Source organism: Pongo abelii, chromosome 2 (assembly GCF_028885655.2).
Source record: "Pongo abelii isolate AG06213 chromosome 2, NHGRI_mPonAbe1-v2.0_pri, whole genome shotgun sequence".
NCBI classification, from domain to species: domain Eukaryota; kingdom Metazoa; phylum Chordata; class Mammalia; order Primates; family Hominidae; genus Pongo; species Pongo abelii.
Genome location: NC_085928.1, coordinates 64,589,553 through 64,598,459, shown reverse-complemented (window position 1 = coordinate 64,598,459; position 8,907 = coordinate 64,589,553). Strand labels below are relative to the sequence as shown.

At 37.3% G+C, this 8,907-nt stretch overlaps 1 pseudogene; it reads right to left on the bottom strand.

Moving 5' to 3' along the window:
- Nucleotides 1-8,184: 8,184 nt before the first annotated feature.
- On the bottom strand, nucleotides 8,185-8,536 carry LOC100438947 (NADH dehydrogenase [ubiquinone] 1 alpha subcomplex subunit 5-like; annotated as a pseudogene).
- Nucleotides 8,537-8,907: the final 371 nt, after the last annotated feature.

Sequence of the window (8,907 nt, the reverse complement as noted above, 5' to 3'; positions counted from 1 at the left end):
AGAATTATTCAATAAATCCATTATTTCATTTTCTTTCCCAACCCATCTAGGATCTATATTTGCATACTTGAGTACTTTTCTAGCTTCTACTCCTCAAAGCAAGTAAGAAAAAGAATAAACTTAATTTCTAGAAGTGGGTGGCATAACTGTAATAAGAGCTCAGGCTTTCATAAATCTGAATTACTTAGAAAAATAAGCCATGCCCTTTTAATTTTTTATTTCCTTGACCATCTTAAAGAGGTTCCAAAAGATTTTCAGCTACTAAGCAGCACTAATTTTATACACGCACACTACACACACATATATGTGTGTATATATTCTAATATAAACCTAATTAAATTTTCCATAAAGTATTCACATGGGTATAAAAATACATATGTATTAAAATCATATTTTATATTATTCCTAATACAAAACATTTGACAAGAATTCAAAGCAATAATTCAAACAATATTTGTACTCTGATATATATCTAGGTTCATTGACCCCTTATGTGTGTTCACAGGCATGCAAAAGAAACACCTGGACTATGCCAGAATTGAAATAAAACTCTACCACCTGGATAAAAATACACATATCTCTAATACCTCCACATTCTAGGGAACCTAACAGAATTCATATGTGTAACACACGAATATTTTTGTAAGCAAGTATTCAACTTCCCATCAATGACAGTTCTAGAATTATTTTTGGGGTTAAAAACCATAAGCTACTTGGCAGAGGCTGATCATTGTTGCGCCTCACACACTGACAAAATGCACACTTCCATCATTGCCATGGGTTGGTGTGAATGCTGTTATCGATGTGTCTCAGCCCAATGCACTATTATCCTTTTCATATTAAACCATCCTTTCTCACAAATGCATAGTTTGAAACATTTTCCTTTCCTCATTTTTAGAGTAGTACAACTAGATTTTTCCGCAATATAATACAAATTAAAATTAAGACCCATTTCCTAGAGAAAAAATGTTTCAAAGGAATATCTTTATTCCATATTATTTGTTATGCTTAAAATTAATTGTGCAAATACTCAGTGATTTGAAATCATTTCATCATAATGTATATTTTCTACTCTCTTCAAGAGTCAGAAGAGCCATAATGTGTCCGGAATTGGTGGGTTCTTGGTCTCACTGACTTCAAGAATGAAGCTGCGGACCCTCGCCCTGAGTGTTACAGTTCTTAACGGCGGCGTGTCCGAGTTTGTTCCTTCTGATGTTCAAATGTGTTCGGAGTTTCTTCCTTCTGGTGGGTTCCTGGTCTCGCTGGCTCAGGAGTGAAGCTGCAGACCTTCGCCGTGAGTGTTACAGCTCTTAAGGCCGTGGGTCTGGAGTTGTTCATTCCTCCCGGTGGGCTCATGGTCTCACTGGCTTCAGGAGTGAAGCTGCAGACCTTCGACCTTCACGGTGAGTGTTACAGCTCATAAAAGCAGTGTGCACCCAAAGAGTGAGCAGTAGCAAGATTTATTGCAAAAAGCAAAAGAACAAAGCTTCCACAGTGTGGAAGGGGACCCAAGGGGGTTGCCGCTGCTAGCCCACGCAGCCTGCTTTTATTCTCTTATCTGGCCCCACCCACATCCCGCTGATTGGTAGAGCCCAGTGGTCTGTTTTGACAGGGCGCTGATTGGCGAGTTTACAATCCCTGAGCTAGACACAAAGGTTCTCCACATCCCCACTAGATTAGCTAAATACAGTGTGTGGACACAAAGGTTCTCCAAGTCCCCACCAGAGTAGCTAGATACGGAGTGTCGATTGGTGCATTCACAAACCCTGAGCTAGACACAGGGTGCTGACTGGTGTGTTTACAAACCTTGAGCTAGATACAGAGTGCCGATTGGTGTATTTACAATCCCTGAGCTAGACATAAAGGTTCTCCAAGGCCCCACCAGAGTAGTTAGATACAGGGTGCGGATTAGTGCATTCACAATCCCTAAGCTAGACACAGGGTGCTGATTGGTGTATTTACAATCCCTGAGCTAGACATAAAAGTTCTCCATGTCCCCACCAGACTCAGGAGCCCAGCTGGCTTCACCCAGTGGATCCCGCACCGGGGTTGCAGGTGGAGCTGCCTGCCAGTCCTGCGCCTTGCACCCGCACTCCTCAGCCCTTGGGTGGTCGATGGCCCTGGGTGCCGTGGAGCAGGGGCGGCGCTCATCGGGGAGGCTCTGGCCGCACAGGAGCAGACGGAGGGGAGTGGGAGGCTCAGGCATGGCGGGCTGCATGTCCCCAGCCCTGCCCCGGGGAAGGCAGCTAAGGCCCTGTGAGAAATCGAGTACAGCGCCAGTGGGCCGGCACTGCTGGGGGACCCAGTACATCCTCTGCAGCCGCTGGCCCGGGTGCTAAGCCCCTCATTGCCCGGGGCCGGCGGGGCCGGCAGGGCCGGCGGGCTGCTCCCAGTGCGGGCCCGCCAAGCCCACGCCCACCCGGAACTCCAGCTGGCCCGGAAGCGCCCCGGGCAGCCCGGCTTCCCGCTCCCAGCTCTCCCTCCAAGCTGAAGGAGCCGGCTCCGGCCTTGGCCAGCCCAGAAAGGGGCTCCCACAGCGCAGCGGCGGGCTGAAGGGCTCCTTAAGTGCCGCCAAAGTGGGAGCCCAGGCAGAGGAGGCGCCGAGAGCGAGCGAGGGCTGTGAGGACTGCCAGCACTCTGTCACCTCTTAATAGTATTTGACTAGAGTGTTAAAACATTTCAATTTCATGAAACCCTATTGCTCTCAAGTGATGTGGTCACCCCAGAATGTTTATCCATCTCTGAACTTCCCTTGTTGATTTAACTGAGGGTATTTGCAACTATCTCATTACCAACTTGATAAAGACAAAACTGCTCCTTTCTCTTCTACTATTTTTTTCTTCTAAAGTTCCTCATCCCAGTTGCTCATTCTTCCTCAATAAACCATGTTGATGAGATTTTTAACCCTTCACTACCTATAAATACAGATCTAGATTCTTATTAAATTTTCTGTTAAATAGTTCCTAATCTCTTTCCAATCTACTGTTTACTTCCATTCTTACAGGTTATGTATGAACTGCTGCAGCTGCCTCCCAACTTGATTATCTGATTCAAAATGATTCCTTTTCCTCTTAACTCTCGTGTTCCCTTTACAGAGATATATCTTATTCACTCTCAACGTTGTCTTTGCTGTACACTTTGTGAACTCCTTCTCCATGTTGTTGGGTTAATTCATCTATTTTCTTCCCTTCAATTCTCCAGGATTTCATTATCCTTTCTTTCTTAAAAAATGAATTTATCTAAGCTTATTTAACACTGGCTTACTGAGACAACTCTTAATCCTGCCTTCTTCCTTAATTCGTTTTTAAGTGGAAGACAAAAGTTATTTCACTTTGGTCTGATTACAAGAATACTTGGATCTGTTTTCTCCTTCAAATTTAATTAAATTTCTGCATTTTAAAATTTTATTTACAAGTACACATTCACTCAGATCTTTATTTGACTCATATTTTTATAGATAACCATGATATTACCAAAAGTACTAAGGTATAAAAGATTAGATATGGCTAAATCTTTATAGAACCAGTGAAACCTCGTGTCCAGGGAGGAACCTTGGCATTGATTTAATAATTGCCAACATGGTAGTAATAAATACTAAACCAAAAATGTTAACAAAGTTTTGTGTTTTTTAATTGATTTTATATTTCAATAGGTTTTCAGGGTGCAGGTGGTGTTGGTTACATAAATAAGTCCCTTAGCAGTGATGTCTGTGATTTTGGGGCACCCATTACCCAAGCAGTGTACCCTGTACCCAATGTGTAGTCTTTTATCCGTCATTCCCCTCCCACTCTTTCCCCTGAATCCCCAAAGTTCATTGTTTCATTCTTATGCTTTTGAGTCCTCATAGCTTAGCTCGCACTTACGAGTGAGAATACACAATGTTTGGTTTCCATTCCCTAGTTACATCACATAGTATAATAGTCTCCAATTCCATCCACGTTGCTGAGAATACCACTATTTCATTCTTTTTTATGGCTGAGTAGTATTCCATGACATCTATATACCAATTTTCTTTATTCACTCATTAATCAATGGTAATTTGGGCTGGTCCCATATTTTTACAGTTGCAAATTGGGCTGCTATATATGCATGTACAAATATATATATTTTTTGTATAATGACTACTTTTCCTCTGGGTATATACCTAGTAGAGGGGTGCTAGATTAAATGGTAGTTCTGCTTTTGGTTTTTTAAAGAATCTCCACACTGGTTTCCATAGTGGTTGTACTAGTTTACATTCCCATCAATAATGTAAAGGTATTCCCCTTCATTCACATCCAAGGCAAAATTTATTATTTTTTTATTATGGCCATTCTTGCAGGAGTAAGGTGATATATCACATTGTGGTTTTGAATTGCATTTCCCTAATAATTAGTGATGTTGAGCAGTTTTCCATATGCTGCTGGCCATTTGTATATTTTTTTGGAGAATTGTCTTTTCATGTTCTTAGCCCACTTTTTGATGGGATTGTTTTTTCCTTGCTGATTTGTTTGAGTACTTGGTAGATTCTGGACATTAGTCCTTTGTCAGATGTATAGATTTTTCCCATTCTGTGGGTTGTATGTTAACTCTGATGATTATTTCTTTTGCTGTGCAAAAGCATTTTAGTTTAATTAAGTCTCATCTACTTATCCTTCTTTTTGTTGTGTTTGCTTTTGGTTTCTTGGTCATGAAGTATTTGCCAAAGCCAATGTCTAAAAGGGTTTTTCCAATGTTATCTTCTAGAATCTTTATGGTTTCAGGTCTTAGATTTAAGTCTTTGATCCAACTTGAGTCGATTTTTGTATTAGCTAAGAGATGTGGATCTAGTTTCATTTTTCTACATGTGGCTTGCCAATTTTCGCAGCAGCATTTGTTGAATGGGGAGTCCTTTCCCCACTTTATGTTTTTGTTTGCTTTGTCAAAGATCAGTTGGCTATAAATATTTGGCTTTATTTCTGGGTTCTCTATCTGTACCATTGGTCTATGTGCCTACTCTTATAACAGAACCATGCTATTTTGGTGACTAAGGCCTTATAGTATAGTTTGAAGTTGAGTAATATGATGCCTCCAGATTTATTCTTTTTTCTTAGTCTTGCTTTGGCTATGCAGGCTTTTTTTGGGCTCCAGGTGAATTTTAGGTTTGTGTTTTCTATTTCTGTGAAGAATGATGGTGGTAGTTTGATGGGAATTGCATTGAATTTGTAGATTTCTTTTGGCAATGTGGTCATTTTTACAATATTGATTCTACCCATCCACAAGCATGGGATGTGTTTCCATTTGCTTGTGTTTTCTATTATTTCTTTCAGCAGTGTTTTGCAGTTTTCCTTGTAGAGGTCTTTCACATCCTTGGTTAAGTATATTCCTAAGTATTTTATTTTATTTTTTGTAGCTATTATGAAAGGGATTGAGTTCTTGATTTGATTCTCAGCTTGATCGCTTTTGATGTACAGCAGAGCTACTGATTTGTGTACATTAATTTTCTATCCTGAAACTGTTGAATTCATTTGTCAGTTCTAGGAACTTTTTGGATGAGTCTTTAGGGTTTTCTAGGTATACAATCATATTATCAGCAAACAGCAACAATTTGGCTTCCTCTTTACCAATTTGGATGCACTTTATTTCTTTCTCTTGTCTGATTGCTCTGGCTAGGATTTCCAGTACTATGTTGAATAGAAGTGGTGAAACTGGGCATGTTGGTCTTGTTCTAGCTCTCAGGGGGAATGCTTCCAACTTTTCCCCATTCAGTACAATATTGGCTGTGGGTTTGTCATAGACGGCTTTTATTACCTTAAGGTATGTCCCTTCTATGCCAATTTTGCTGAGGGTTTTAATCGTAAAGTGATGCTGGATTTTGTGAAATGCTTTTTCGGCATCTATTGACATGATCATGTGATTTTCATTTATAATTCTGTTTATGTAGTGTATCACATTTATTGACTTACATATGTTAAACCATCCCTGCATCACTGGTATGAAACCCACTTGATCATGGTGGTTTATCCTTTTGATGCGCTGTTGGATTCAGTTTCCTAGTATTTTTTTTTTTTTTTTGAGGATTTTTGCATCTATTTTCATCAGGGATATTGGTCTGTATTTTCTTTTTTTGTTAGGCTCTTCCCTGGTTTTGGTATAAGGGTGATACTGGCTTCATAGAATGATTTAGGGAGGATGTCTCCTTTCTCTATTTTGTGAAATAATGTCAATAGGATTGGTACCAATTCTTTGAATGTCTGACAGAATTCAGCTGTGAATCCATCTATCTGGTCCTGGACTTTTCTTTGTTGGCAAATTTTTTATTACCATTCCAATCTCACTGCTTGTTTGGTCTTTTCAGAGATTCTATATCTTCCTTGTTTAATCTAGGAGGGTTGTTTATTTCTAGGAGTTTATCCATCTCCTCTAGACTGTTTAGTTTATATACATAAAGGTGTTCATAGTAGCCTTGAATAATCTTTTGTATTTCTGTGCTATCAGTTGTAATTTCTCCCAATTTTGTTTCTAATTAAGTTTATTTAGATCTTCTCTCTCATTTTCTTGGTTAATCTCACCAATGGTCTATCAATTTTACTTCTCTTTTCAAAGAACCAGATTTTGGTTTCATTTATTTTTTATATTTTTTGTTTTGATTTTATTTATAATAGTTCTGCTCTGACTTTGGATATTTCTTTCCTTCTTTTGGGTTTTGGTTTAACTGGTCTTTGTTTCTCTAGCTTTGTAGAGTGTGACCTTAGATTGTCTATTTGTGCTTTTTCAGACTTTTTGATGTAGGCGTTTAATGCTATGACTTTTCCTCTTAGCACCACCTTTGCTGTATCCCAGATATTTTCATAGGTTGTGTCACTATTATCATTCAGTTCAAAGAATTTTTAAATTTCCATCTTGATTTTGTTGTTGACCCAGTGATTATTCAGGAGTAGGTTATTTAATTTCCCTGTATTTGGATGGTCTTTAAGGTCCCTTTGGAATTGATTTCCAATTTTATTCCATTGCAGTCTGAGAGAGTGCTTGCTTATAATTTAGGTTTTCTTAAATTTGTTGAGACTTGTTTTGTGGCCTGTCGTATGGTCTATCTTAGGGAATGTTCCGTGTGCTGATTAATAGAATGTATATTCTGCAGTTGTTGGATAGAATGTTCTGTAAATATTTGTTAAGTCAGTTTGTCGAAGGATATAGTTTAAGTTCATTGTTTCTTTGTTGACTTGCTGTCTTGATGACCTGTCTAGTGCTGTCAGTGGAGTATTAAAGTATTAAAGTCCCCCACTATTATTGTGTTGCCATATTCCACTTTACAGTCATATGACTATGATGTTTTAAACATAAGCCTATTCATATGCCAGATAAACTTTAGAAACTATTAATGTCTCTATTACAAAAATTCTGCCTCTATCCTTATGTAATTAGGTTGATTTAGAAAATTAAAGGCCACAGGCTAGAAAAGTGATTTCCATAAATGCAACAAAACGAAAGTTTTTCCAACTACCTCTATGCAATGGGAAATCTTTTTTTTAAGCACCTAATCAATTTCTTCAACTGTACAATGTATTCCTATTTGATAGTTTTCAAATATAGTAACAACAAAATATAATAAAATTAAGACTATATAAAAACCAAGTAAATGGTATGATTCTAATAATGACTAAAATAAAATGATATGTATTATTAATTTTACAATCTATATAATTATATGTTTAAATCTTACTTTACATATGTAAGGTCACTGCCAAGGAGGTTAACCATAATTTCAAATTTTATCACCAGCCACTTGTGCTATTTTATCATATTTGAAAATATTCAAATAGTGATCTATAATTTTTTTGACAATAATAATTAAGGACCTTTTCTTCTTCAAGATAATTTTTAAAATTAAATGATGTATTGAACATACTACCAAAAACCTTTACTTTTTGATTATGGCCTCTACATTGAAGATCTTTCAGAATTATTTAAATTAATTTTAAAATCTTCCCATGACCCCTCTGTTCAAAGAAATATCATCTTTGAAATAATTTGTGTGAATATTTACAAATCAAAAATTGATTCACAAGACCATATTGCCATAATCACTAATTTTAACATTCTCCTAAACATTTTCTATATCACTTTTCTTGATTATAAAATGTCAATAATATGGACACACTCTTAATATAACAGAATATTTAAATTACATCAATTTCCCATCAACCCACCAAAGTCATTCAATAATTATATTGGCCATTTCCACTGATGGGCAGGAGGCTCTTCCACTAATGGCTTCCATGTTTTCCACTGCATCATTTGTCTTGCCAGACTTAGTTCATTTTTACCCAGGAGAATCTCTCTCCTATTTGGCCACCTTCAAGTTGGTCTTCTAATTTTTGAACATCTGATTCCACTATGATCATAGCCGGCTTCTCATTAGTAATCTCTTCTGTATACTTTCTGTATACTTTCTCTATACTGCATTTTTACAGATTTGCTCAAGAACATCAAGAAAATTTGTGTACAATATTCTTGGCCTCTCATGTGGACTCTTGCGTACCGCAAGGCCAGTGGTCTTCTTCAGCACACTCGCCATGACAGACAAAAATGTATATGAAGTTTGATAATCAATCCGGCACCTCTCAAATTACATCACGATAAACTACTTTTTAAAAACCTGAATAATTGTAACATGATACTAAGTAATCTTAATAAACAATTAAATGTTACAATTTAAGAAAACATTCAACTATAAATTATAATCCAAACATTAATATAGAGAAAAATAGGATATCTAAAGAAATATGCAATAAAATACAGGATAGAACAAAACCAAATTTTTTTAAGTATTAGTAAAATTTGATTTATTTTGCTTCTTAATGTTAATAGCCGTCCAATATTCATGACATGGATCTTATACAACATCAGTAGTTTGGAATTATCTTAACAAAGATTTGGTTCAATTAC